Source organism: Eptatretus burgeri, chromosome 3 (genome assembly GCF_056783735.1).
Source record: "Eptatretus burgeri isolate ZD-2024b chromosome 3, Ebu_testis_v1, whole genome shotgun sequence".
In the NCBI taxonomy this organism is placed as follows: domain Eukaryota; kingdom Metazoa; phylum Chordata; class Myxini; order Myxiniformes; family Myxinidae; genus Eptatretus; species Eptatretus burgeri.
The window spans coordinates 124,416,354-124,430,549 of record NC_140963.1 but is presented as its reverse complement, the minus strand read 5'-3'; positions in this window follow the sequence as shown (position 1 = coordinate 124,430,549).

Here is a 14,196-nt window from a genome sequence, read left to right as displayed (position 1 = left end):
AACCGCTGGAGATCATTGCAACAAAGCCTCTCCATGGAACACCAAAGAGGCTGCAGAGAATTTTCGTGAGGATGCAATCATACAATGCTGAGATTCACTATCGGCCAGGCAAAGACATGCAACTGGCTGATACGCTAAGTAGACCCTACCTCAAGGACCCAAGAGTCGACAAGGAAAACGAGTTTGAAATGGAAAACATGGCAAAACATATCCCAATCTCTCAACCATTAATGAGGGAGATTGAAGATGATGCCAGATGAGATGGTATCATGCAACAACTCAAACTAATGATACAAACAGGATGGAAAGAGATACAACATGAGGTAAAACCAGTCCTGAGACCATAATTCCATGTGAGAGATGAACTGAGTATTCAGGGTGACCTGATCTTCAAGGGAGAAAGAGTTGTGATTCCCAAGCCAAGGAAGGAAGGACATGATGCAACGAGTTCACTCGTCTCATCTGGGAGGGAACGGATGTGTACGTATTGCCAGAGTATGCATTTACTGGCCAAGAATGAATGCTGAGATTAAGGACTTTGTTCAGAAGGGTGAAACCTGCAAGTCTCGAGAGAGAGAGACCAGCCAAAGGAAACACTTCAACCCCATGACATTCCAGAGCAGCCAAGGGCAAAAGTAAGAGCAGACCTTAAACACTTGGAAGGAAAAATGTACTTGGTAACAGTGGACAACTTCTCAAGTTTCTGGGAGACTGACTTCCAAGAAAACATCCACTCATCAACCATCATTCGCAAACGTAAAGGACAATTTGCAAGAAATGGAATCCCAGACATTCTGATCACAGATAATTACAATGGGCCACAGTTCACAGCAGAGGAGTTTGTGATGTTCTCAAAGAAATGGCAGTTTGATCACCACACATCGTCACCTCATTTTTCTCAAAGCAATGGAAAGGCCGAGAATGTTGTGAAGATTGCAAAGTCACTGCTGAAGAAGGCAAAGGCAGAAAATTCAGATCCTTACTTGAGCATGCTTGCCATCTGCAACACTCCTACAAAAGAAATGTTGAGCAGTCTTGCACAAAGACTGATGAACAGACGAACCAGGACCTTACTTCCAATTCCTGAAAAGCTCCTAAAGCAAGAGATGCAGAAAGGCGTGGGAGGTTTACTCAGATCAAGTAAAAACAGACAGGTATACTACTATAACAGAGGTGCCAAAGACCAACGACCACTGAGAGTTGGAAACACAGTAAGGGCGAGGCCAACATGGGATAGACATCAGACATGGCAGAAAGCAGTAGTAACTGGGCAAGCCTCACAACCACGTTCATATGAAATGATGACCGAGGAGGGCGCTAGATGCAGGAGAAACAGAAGACATCTGAGAAAGATGGGTGAAACGGCAAGGCAGACTGAACCAGATGTTGGACTATCAGAGGTTTCGCCACAAGCCCGGCAGAATGACAGCATGGCAGATCGACAGGGGGCCTCCAGAGGACAACAGCCGGTGACAACGAGATCGGGAAGAGAAGTTCGTCAATCTAAGTACCTCGTGGATTACGTGCACGAGTGAAGAAAACGTGGACGTTAATTGTTGAAAGTAAAGTAATCATTCTGTGTGTTAATGCGGTGTGAATATGAATTTAGTATTTGTTAAATGCTAATGGGTCTTGGAACAGTGAACAATTTTGAATGAATTATGAAAGGAGGGATGGAAGAAGGACAGTGCCAGGGAGCGAGAGAGCGAGAGAGCGAGATAGAGAGATAGAGAGATAGAGAGATAGAGAGATAGAGAGATAGAGAGATAGAGAGATAGAGAGATAGAGAGATAGAGAGATAGAGAGATAGAGAGATAGATATAGAGATAGAGATAGAGATAGAGATAGAGATAGAGATAGAGATAGAGATAGAGAGAGAGAGGAGATCGGTGTGGTTTCCATCATACATAATGGTGTGAACCAGCGAATAAATATTGCTCCATGCATGTGAACCGAGTGTCGTGTCCACGAGGTCTTCCATTAAGATGAGGAATCTTACAGACACCACACACACACACACACACACACACACACACACACACACACACACACACACACACACACACACACACACACACACACACACACACACACACACACACACACACACACACACACGGAGGAGGAGGATGATGAGGAGTATGAGGATGATTCAAATTTTCCATGTAAATGTGGATCATGATCCTCCGGGTGGGGGAGGGTATTACAAGTCTCCACCGTTTACAGTACAATATTCCTGTCCCCACGTTTTCCTGCACAGTGAGGTGTTTTGAATTACCAGTGCGTGGCCATCGGTGCGTGGCCGTACGTGCAAATTAAAAAGAAAAAAAAATTGTGACGTCAATAGTGACGTCATAGCACCGTGTCCTGTCATTGGTTGGCAAATAAATGGCCGTAACTTGGGAACTGATTGTCCGATTAATATCAAACCTTGAAAAGGCGCATCCTCAGGTCCCCAGCAATATACCTGGCAAGTTCCAATTAGATCGGACCAGAGGTTGTCGAGAAACAGTGGTCTCACACACACACACACACACACACACACACACACACACACACACACACACACACACACACACACACACACACACACACACACACACACACACACACACACACACACACACACACACACACACACACACACACACACTTCTGGAATTACAGATAGATAAACACAAGGAATGTTTTTGTTTCATGCACGTACTGGTGGGTACTCTGCGAGTTAAATTAATGTTGTGAATAACCTGTGTGAACAACGAACCTTCGTTGTTTTCTTTCGAAATCCACACATCGTGCTGGATAAATAAATCTGGAGAAAATCTCTGGAGTGAAAAACTCGGGAGCTGCAGAAAGACGACCTTCACAACGAGAGATAAACATCGAAATGATTGTCATTGTTCGAACGACGATCGTTGTGACGTCATGATCATTCCATTGCGATCACGTGATGCATTGTGTACGGAAGCCTTCCTCGAACTTCGTCGATGAGGAGTTTATACACCGTCATGGTTGGAGATTCCAAATCTTCATCATCGTTGTTTATTCATTTTGAAACAAAGATTTATTTTTCTGGTTTTAACGGATAACACGCTTGTGAGAAAACTAATTTTCTTGTGTATTTTATTTTGGATTTTGTTTTCGATTGCTCACAGGTGTGTGTTTCGGTATCACGTTTGTCGTGCTGAGTTATTGCAAAACTATTTGTTGTTTTTATTTGTTTTATATTCCCGCTATTTTCTTTATTTCTCCATTTTCGTCCACAACGAGGCTCGAGCATGATAGGCGGTGTATAAAACTAAGGATCCTGAAGGGAATGTATTTACATACATTTCAGATATATTTATATTATGTAAATGTACGAGGTCCGTCGAAAAAGTAACGGGACTGACTTAACAGAAATTTTATTCCAAAACGCATTGAAATCACAGCTTGTCCCCTTCAAAATCGTTTCCCTCCAGTCTCACACACTTGTCCATCCTCTTCTTCCACGCTTCGATGCACCCCCGGAAGGCTTCTTCTGGAATCCTCCGGAACTCCGTCGTCACGGCCCTTTTGATGGCCTCCACATGAGGAAATCGGGTCCTCTTGATCACCCCCTTGAGCTTGGGGAATAGGAAAAAATCACAAGGGGCCAAGTCTGGTGAATACGGTGGTTGCTCCAGAGTTTGGACGTTCCTCTCCGACACAAACTGTCGGATGCTCAGGGCACTGTGTGAGCAGGGGCGTTGTCATGGTGGAGCACCCAGGTGTTGTTCTCCCACAGATTCCTCCTCTTGTCACGGACTGATCTCATGAGGCACCGGAGGATCTCCTTGGACACGTATTGATTCACTCTTTGACCCTGTGGGAGAAACTCGAAGTGGACGATGCCCTTGATGTCAAAAACGCGATGACCATCACCTTGACCTTCGACTACAACAGCTTAGGGACCATCTTTGCGCACACCTTGCACATTTTGAGATTTTCAGTGATGATGCACCAGACAGTGTCCTTGTTGATGAAAAGTTCCTCAGCAATCATCCGCACCATGAGTCGATGATCTGTGAGCACCATCTGCTTCACACACTCGATGTTGTCCGCCATTCTGATCGTTGAAGGTCTTTCAGAGCATGGATCATCTTCAACCTCTTCCTGTCGCTCTTTGAAGCTCTTGTGCCAATCAAATGCACGTGCACGTGACATCATTTATTCCCCGTAGACTCACTGCCGCATTGCGATGGATTCGGAAGGTGTTTTGCCAAGTTTGGCAAGAAACTTCAGATTGGCTCTCTGCTCACAACTCATAGCACGACGACTCAGATTAGACCACGTGTAAAGCACAACCTGTAAAAAATCACACAATGAGCAGTCAGTCAACCATCACCAATGATATATATATATATATATATATATATATATATATATATATATATATATATATATATATATATATATATATATATATATATATATATATATATTGCTGGAATGTTCCGAAAGACTGTGACGCATCCCATTCATCCACGTTGTGCAAGTGGAACACACAGCAGGCTCAGTCGCATTACTTATTAAATGGACCTCATATTCATCCACAAACATATATATATATATATATATATATATATATATATATATATATATATATATATATATATATATATATATATATATATATATATATATATATATATATTGATATGGCCACAGTTACCCAATGTGTTTTGAGGGGGTTTAATCCCCGTTTGTCCTCAGAAGAGCCGGACCTGGGGCCAGCGCTCACGATTAACTTTGTGGTACGGTGGGTTGCTTTCGAACCACGAACGCCACTCAGCTAACCACAAGTTCCAGTGTCCATCATCTAATTTTGCCATTTCACTCAAGGTCACATGGTTCCCTGAACAGGGAGCACGCCCTCAGCAAAGCACCAATCTTATCTTGATTAGATCTTAATTTGGGCAGCCGAGCGTTCAATCGCCGGTGCGTGCCGACTCTTACAGGTCAATTTATCTGGTAATTACCTCCCCGTCTATCTATGTTCGGACAATGCTGGATCAATGGAAGGAAAGGACAAGCACGGACAGGTTGGAACGTTAACAAAGCAATTTATTAATGAGGAAAAAAATAAATAAAAATGAATCAAAATAATCGTAAGCAAATAAATAATTAATCAGGCACTGAAAGAACAAAAAAAAGACAAAGAGCAGATGCTTATCACTATGCCTTAACAATTAAACATGATACAAGGGTACCCAGCAGAACATTCAGGGGGGGGGGGGAGAGCAATTCAGTCTGGCTCACCAAGGAGAAGTCATCGAACGTCAAATAAAACGTCCTGAAATGTGTGAGCGTGCCATGGCCGTTGCCAGCACCCAGCCTTGCCGTGCACCCACTCGCGAACATGCTTGAACGTCAATCGACGTCATCCCCAAGAATCAGGTATGCCAAGAGCAGCTCTTGAGCAGAACCAGCATTGACGGTCCGAGCACAAGGAGCCACCTGGAGCCACAACCGGCAGACAGCTATTCGGAGCTGTGAGGCACTGTGAAGTGCTGAGGAACTGTGAGGCACTGTGAGAAGCGGGAAGGCACTGAGGCGGTCACCAATATACTGGCGCCGACTGACTGGTGCCGACTGACTGAAATACTCTCAAAGCTGTCACAACCGCAACCAGCTTGAGAAAGTTTACTGCTCGAAATGGAACTGACGTTACAGAAAGCTATAACCATGGCTAGCCAGATTGAGTTGGCAATGGCGGAGGCTCAGATCATCGGCCATGGCACTACGAGTGACATGCAGGCCACACAACCTGTTCAAACACAGGATTCGTCGAGCAGCAAGAGAACCTTTCGACTCATTGTGAGCGGGATGTCAGATGAGCGAACTCAACCGGCTCAAAGGAAAACGTGTTATAGATGTGGATCTGTAAATTACACAGCCAATGACAATGGATGCCCAGCAATGGAGGCCAAGTGCAACAGCTGCAAAAAGAGAAGATACTTTGCTAAAGTACGCCGGGGCTCCAAACAGGTTCACAAAGTGACTGTCCCTGACGTGAATGTCAGGGACAGTTGAGTGTCGACAATCGGGCTCGAGATACTGATAAGATAATGTGCACTGAACAAGTTACTGCTGCTGGGAGAGAGCTGATGGACAGTGAATTACTGAGAGATACAGGCTCGGCAGTATCAATACTTCCCGAATCCATCCACTGCAATGTTTCAATAATGTGTCACTGGTTAGCTACCTGAGAAATCTGATACCTGCACGTGGTTACCTGCATACAGATGTGACTTTCGAGAATTACTGTGCGCCCGCTGAATTTTATATAGTGTGGAGTGGCACTGTCATTCTGGGCAGAGACCTGGTTGCTGCACTTGACATGCAACGACTGAATGGTCGTATCAGTTCCACCACCCAAAGCACTGCAAATCAAACCCCAGTCGCAAATGCTACAGGTGACAGCATGGAGGGCACCCTGGGTTGTGCAAAAGGATTTATTCGTTCGATTTATACCTTTGTCTGGGAGAGATGCTGTTTCACAGGAACTGAAAAAGCTCGTTAAACTGGACGTAATTTAGCCAATCGAATAATCACAGTGGGTTTCACCAATTGTCGTGACGATGAAGAAAAACGGGGGGATTCGTCTTTGCGTGGATTGAAGAGAACCAAATAAAGCGGTGGTGATTGACGGATATCCTCTTCCGCGTATGGAGGAAATGTTTGTGGAGCTGTGAGGTGGCACACTTTTCTCCACATTGGATCTACTAAGTGTGCACCACCAGGTTGTACTGCATGAGAACAGTAGGGACCTTGCTGCCTTTATTACACATGAGGGACTGCTTCGCAACAAACGAATCCCTCATGAGCTTGCTTCAGCAGCAAGCTGTTTTCAGAGGATGAGGTCTGCCATTTTGAAAAACCAACCCGAGATCGGTGTGACCTTGACGATGTAATCGTTTTTGGAGGGATTTTCGAAGAACATGACAAACACCTCATAGCAGTGCCGCAGCACATCGATACGGCTGGACTGAAACTGAATCTTTCAAAATGCCACTTCAGACAGACAGAGCTGTCATTTTTCAGACTTGTCGTGTCACACACAGGACTGAAACCTGGCCCTGCTCATGTTGTTGAGGTGTCAGAAGCACTCCCACCGAAAGACGTGCAGAGCTTGCGCTCTTTTCTCGGGCTCACGTCATGGTATGCGAAGTTCATCCCTCACGACGCATCGGTCATTGAACCCCTGAGAGAACTACTGCGGGGAACATCCACCTTCTCCTGGTCAGTCACAGCACAACAAAGTTTCGATTCGGTTAAAGAGCTGGTTGTCAGTCGTCCAGCTGTCGCTCTCTTTGATCCATCTTGACAACTGACGCCTCTGATTATAGCCTTGGAGTGGTCCTGATGCAAATTCAGGCTGACAAAACAGAGAAAACCTAGAAAACAGAGGAAAAAAAAAACCAGCATTTGCATCCTGAATGCTGATTGAATCGGAAAGAAAATATTTCACAGGGGAAAAGGGAAGCACTTGGATGTGTGTGGGTGACAGAGAAGTGGAGGACTTATCTCTGGGGTAGACATTTCACTTTACGCAGACCACAGTCTTCTCATGACAATGCTTTCCATGAAAGGATTGGGAAGAGCTGGAATGCGTGTGGCCAGATGGTCCACATGGCTTCTGTCATTTAATTTTGACATTCAGTACAAGCCTGGCTCTGAAAACGTTGCAGCTGATTGCTTGTCTCACCTTGCACTTCTGACTCCAGAGGCTACTCTGGAGGATGATGTTGAGGTTGTCGCGCTCATGTCGATCCTCACTTCAGTGCCAGCTGAAGAATTCAAAACTACCTGTATTTCCTGCCCCATTCATACAAAATTGTGTGAATTGCTTGCAAAGCACTGGTCATAAAGGTCAAAGGCCTGGATCCTGATCTTCTTCCTTACTTCAGATTGCAAACTGAACTGTCACTACAAGAGGACTGCGTGATGAGAGGCACTCACTGCCTTTTTATCCTGGAGGCGTTCCAGCCTCATTTCATCAAATTAACACATGACAAGAACCAGGGCATAGTGAGGACAAAGCAGCGGTTAAGAGATCTGTATTGGTGGCCGGGAATGGATGTGCATGTCGAGTCCGCAATCAAGGCTTGCATTACTTGCACGACAAGACAGCTGTGACACACGCATCACCAATACAGTCGGTTCCTTTTCCCGATGCCACTTGGGAGAAATTGGCAATCGATATTGTGGGGCCCTTCAACACTGTGCCACTCTCACTCGTCCTTTCACTCTCACTCTCATTGATTACTTCAGCAAATGGCCAGAAATTGCCTTCACCTCCCAGGTCACTTCCACTACAGTGATCAAATTCCTGTCAACTGTCTTTATCAAGGAAGGTATTCCAAAAGAGTTGATATCTGACAATAGTTCACAATTCACATCTCAGGAATTTGTAACCTTTCTGAAAGACAGAGACATTATCCACAGGAAGTCAGCAGTGTACTTCCCGCAACTGAATCGGGGAAATTGAGCGATTCAATGGAAGCTTAAAGGAAACCTTGCTCACTGCTCACATTGAAGGGAAAGACTGGAAAACATTTACAACGGAATCTTTTCAAACGTATCAGGCAACTTGACGTGCCACAACACGCGATCACCTGCTGAATTTGTTTTCATTTTGGATGGCAATGAAGGAAGAAGCTTCAATACGCACAGCAAAGCCGAAAGCAGCGGCGCTGGAATGCAGACACAAAATAACTGTGGAATACAATGTCGGGTTAAGCCAAACATTTAACTTTCTTGGTTATGAAAAAGGTAAGATGATTAGAAAGAGGATAAAAAAATAAGATTACTGCTGTTTTCCTTCTGCCTAAATGCAGAATCCATTCCATGGGCATCTGCTCCTACTGAACCAGGAGTGAGGCCCCTACCCACATTTACCTGCTTGCATCTGACAGGCCTCCAGAGGGCCAGATTGTGCCCAGATCAGGTGTTTTCGAGTGTGCTCCCCAATACATTCCTGGTGCTTCTCACCTTCACCAAAACAGACTCTCTGTTTTCCATAAAACAAAGGACTTCAGCAAAGTCCGCAACAAGAACATAAGGGGATGAAAGGAAGGTTCCCTGTGTGTGTCTCAAATATCGCGACATCGCTGTTGTTTGCATCTATTGCAGCCAAGGTGTGTGTGTGTGTGTGTGTGTGTGTGTGTGTGTGTGTGTGTGTGTGTGTGTGTGTGTGTTTTGCATTGGTTGTCATCTCCATAAGTGAGTTTCAGAAGGTGGAACAGAGCTCTCCCAGAAATCAAAGCATCCACCTTTGTGTGTGCGTGTACATGTATTGTTACGGGTTTTGGAGCAAGCGCATCGGGGTGCACAACGTGGGGGTCCCTCGCACCCGCCGCTCGACCTCTGACCCTGAAGCCACAAACCACGGACAACTCCGTGGCTTACAGGTTGCGAAGCAACCGCAGACCGTTTGGGGCCACTATGTCTGACAGGGTCATCACGCCCAATGGTGCTTTACCTATTGGTGACCTAATGACCTCAACTGGGGGAACCACACTCTCAATGTCCAACCCATCTACTGATTACATACAGCCAAGTGAACCATGAGTGGGCATTGGCTGTGCTACTGAAGTGATTTCTGGGGTACAATGTCCCATCTATTTAATACATACACACTCTGTCAAAGTAATGAAGGAAAGGACAACCAGGCAAGTTTGAAAGCAGTTCACCAAGTTAATAAAGCAAGCACATATCAATAAACACGTATTTACAAGCAGGCAATAATCAGAAGCATGTATCTACAAAGCAATAATCACTAACATGTATCGACAAAGCAATAATCACCAGCATGTATTTACAAAACAATACTGTACTCACAAACATGCATTGACAAAGCAAAGACACAAAATAAAAGTAATTAGCCCATCGCAGTAAGCCCCTAACACAATCTTCCTTGTCGACAAAACATCAGGCAGATGCGCTATCACTCATCCGGGAGAGTAAATAGAAAGAGAAGATAAAGGAAGAACTCCTGACTCACCAAACAGGCAGGTCTGTCGGTCCCAATCGAAGAGTCGGGAAGGACAAGTCGTGTTGGTGTGGAAATGCGGTGCATAAGTGGTTGGAGCCGCTGGATTTAAGGATTGCCTCCCGCTCTTTCTTCTTGGACCCCTCTTGTTGGCTCTCCCCTTCGAGCGATAGCTCATGCATGTAACAGCTCGTGCAGACAACAGAGAGGCTCGTGAAGGCAACAGCTCATGGCAGAGACGGCTCGTTTAGGTCACAGCACAGGCAGATGCTCCTAAACGTCTTTTTGTTTAAGGTGGCTTTCTCCTCCCATGGCGGCTCAGCTCAATTGTGAGCTTTCCTCGCCTATATCGTGCCTGGCACGGAGCGTGGCGAAGAAGCCCCTGAGGTCCCCCTCAACTGCTTGTGGTCTTTTCCCATTGGTTCCCTGCCTGTCAATTCCTCGATTGCCTTCAAGAAGGGTCCCTCACAACCGAGTGGTGGACCCCCTTATGGAAGAATCTTCAGGGGATATGCTGCCACAATGCTGTCCACCTTTGCACTACAATCAACTTTGTGAGAAATGTTTTTGTTGTGTTTTAAAGGAAAAGTGCAGGGAAGGAAGGAAGAAAATTCATATAAACTTGAGGATCGAAGCCGTTTCGAATTATGAAGGATTATTTGGTCCGTACGAGGTTTGAGGAGGTGAAGAATGTTGGGGAGGCACATCGGCTTGGGAGCAAAAGAGTGAGGGATTGGGGATGGATGGATGGATTGAAAGTTGGAAAAGTTGGAGAGTGAGATGAAAGTTGGGGAATTACATGAAGGGGAAAAGCCGAGTGAAACCCACACAACACATTTTCCCTGTCCCCTGCACAAAGGGAAGGGACCGACATAATCACACATACGAATAAAATAACTAACTGAGGGTTCCCTGCGTGTTGGACGAAACTCCCCCCGGGTCCATTTTCCACAACCACAACTATATATATATATAGTTGTGGTATATATATATATATATATATATATACCATTGTCTGTGTCTGTGTCTCTCTCGCTCTTCCTGGTGGTCAGTCGTTCTGCATGTAAGTATCACGGCAGTGTGTTGTTGTGTGTGTTAACCCTGTGTTGTTCCTTGTGTCCTTGTTTCCCCTACCCTGCTGCGCAGCGTTTTTTCTCTTTCCCTACCCCTCCTCTTGTGCCCCCATCCTCGAATTAGAGAGAGAGGGGGAGAGAAGAGCACTTCCGCCGGTATTCGGTATGTTCTCTCTGCTTTTGGCGGTGGCTGTACCGATATCCTGTTGTGAATTAGTTTATCACGTTTATTTATTTATTTATGTGTTCATGAAACCTTTTCCTTTCGTTTAAATTCTTCTCCTTTTCTTGCGACCCGTTGAAGTTTGAAAGGTTCTCGCCTATTTTATTTTTATACATCCGGCCATTGAAGAGTCATGGCAGGTAAAAGCTCATGGTATGAGGGGAGCTTGGCATGGCAGATCGGTCACGATCTCGATCACATTCGAGGCGCTTTGAAGTGTCGAGGGTGCATCAGATTTTTCTGGTATTCAGTGTCCTGTCTTGCCTGTGTTATGGTCGATTCACAGCTCAATTGGCCAAGTTATTCTACTGGGGTGCCGGGAGGAGTTGATTGAAGATGATTAACGTGTCTGGCGAAGATGACAAGGATTCATCTTGGTTGCTTAATAGAACGAGGAAGAAGGGGAGACTACGGCAGGAGAGTGCCGACGAGTCGGAACCTCCCAAAGCAGTCAACGCTTGCTCTATCCCCGATGAGCAACATGCCAACTCTTGGTCATAGTTTCAGCTTCCGATGGTTCTCAGCCAAGAAAACCCAATCAAAATGGCCACAATGATCAAAAAACATATTTTAGAGACGTGTCCAGTGCCAAAGAGCTCAGATCCAGCGACCTTTTCATTGAGTGCAAATCAATCGCTCAACGGGAGACGGTGTTGAGAGCTTCACATTTTGGCGGGGTCCGGGTGTCGTTTCAGATTCCTCAGTCTCTGAGGGAGAGTTTAGGAGTCATTTGAGGGATCGATCCCTCCATTGAAATTGATGACATCAAAAGCCATTTAGCGGAGGTGGGAGTTGTTCATGCCCCTCGTCTCACCACGGTCAGGGAAGGGGTCGAAGCCAACACCACCTCGGTGGTTCTATCCTTCAGCAACACAGTCCGACCCCAAAAACCATTATTGGAGTATCAAGCCTTCACTGTTCAGGAATATATTCCATCCATTGGGACCAAACTCTGTGCAGAGCATTGGTACTGCCAATGCAGTATCCTTGGCTATTTGGCACAGTCCTGGATGGGTTGCCACTCCAACACAGTATACCAGCATGCTGGCATTCAATTTACCGACCTCGAAAGGATGACAGGCCGAGTTAACCCCACCAAGTATTAATTCAACAGCTGAGCGGGATTTAAACTCAGGACCCAAGGATCACAAGCCCACCACCTTCACCATTAAGCCAACACCAGGCATAATATTCCAGCATAACACAATATAATAACAACACCAGGCAATATATTCCAAAATTGAATGCATTCCAGCCACCTCCAGATGTCACAAGTGCCAAAAGTTCGGACATACTGCTCCAGCTTGTAAAAACAAACAGTGTTGCAGCAAATGTAATGGAGAGCACGAATACGGAAGCTGAACAAGTGAAGATGTGTCTTGTGTTAATTATGGTGGGGTTCACAGTGCAGCCTTCAGAGAAACTCTGCTTTGCTGAGGCTATCCGGATGGTCCCCAAAATTAAGACCCCAGTGAACATAATCAGTACCAAGACCACAACCGATGGCCCGGTTGAAGTACAAACTGAATCGGTGGTAGTTCAGACAGAGATGAAAGATTCAGAATGCCAAACTGAGAGTAGAATCACCGATGCGAACATGAATTTTACAAAAGAGGAGTTCATTGGTTTTGTTACCGAATTCGTAAATTGTTCAGCTCAAGATAAAAATAGATCAGAGAAAATTAACATTATTTCAACTGCAGCCATCAAACATTTGGGCTGGGAGGAGTTTACTTCCAAAACTATTAATAAAGTCGTTAGCCAATCAGCCCAAAAACGCAGAGGGTCAGATTCCAAACAGTTTCAGGATTCCCCTGCTGATGAATGAAAATCATCCTGTGGAATGCAAAAAGCTTTACTGCTCATGGGCTGGAGTTTATTAAATACATCAACGATCTCATCTCCAAGCTGGATATAATCTGTATTCAAGAAACCTGGTGAAAATGCCACAACCAATTTAGGATCCCCAGATACACCCTTATACGCAGGGACAGAGCAAGTGGAAATGGAGGTGGGTGTGGGATGTTTGTCAAGCTTGGTGTTGCCTTCATAGAAATCGATGGCAACACGCAGCTTGAATGTGATATCATCAAACTCCCTCACGCAACACATGTTGTCACAATTGTAAATCTCTACAATCTGTGCCCACCCCTGATCTTGAACACACTGCAAGGGGTCTTAAGCAAGTGCAAAGGGGTGGTCTTTTGGTGTGGCGATTTTTACAGCCACAATATTCTTTGTGGTTATAATGTCACCGAGAGAAATGGAGAATGCATGGAAAACATCATCGATGAATTTGACCTGGTACTCCTAAACGATGGTAGTGGAACCATTGTCAATCCATCCACTGGACAATCCTCTCCTCTTGACCTCACCTTTGTCTCCTCTGTAGCTGTGAGGTGTGAATGGCAGGTTCACTCTGACAATCTGGGGAGCGATCACTTTCTGGTGATCACCAGCCTCAAATTGGATAGGGACCCAGTTGATTTGGACAGATGCCCCTCATGGAATGTTTCTTCAGCCAAGTGGGTGCAATTTTCATGCCGCTGCTCTGAGGAAGTCACAAATGGGCATTCCAATGAAGACAATGACCATTTTAACAGTAATTTAGTCAATACCATGAAGTCCATTGCCCTGGATTCAAAACCCTTCCACAAAAGTTCAGTTGGTCGGAAAATTCAAGTCCCCTGGTGGAATGATGAATGTAAGCAGGCGATCATGGTGAGGAGTTCTGCTCTCAAAAGAGTAAGGAAATCCCTGTTGGTCCTCGATGTCTTGGAGTTCAAAATGAGAAGAGCTCAAGCCCAGCGAGCAATCAAGTGAGCCAAGATATTGTCTTGGTGCTCCTTTTGTGCATCCATAAACCCAGATGTCTCTCTTCATAC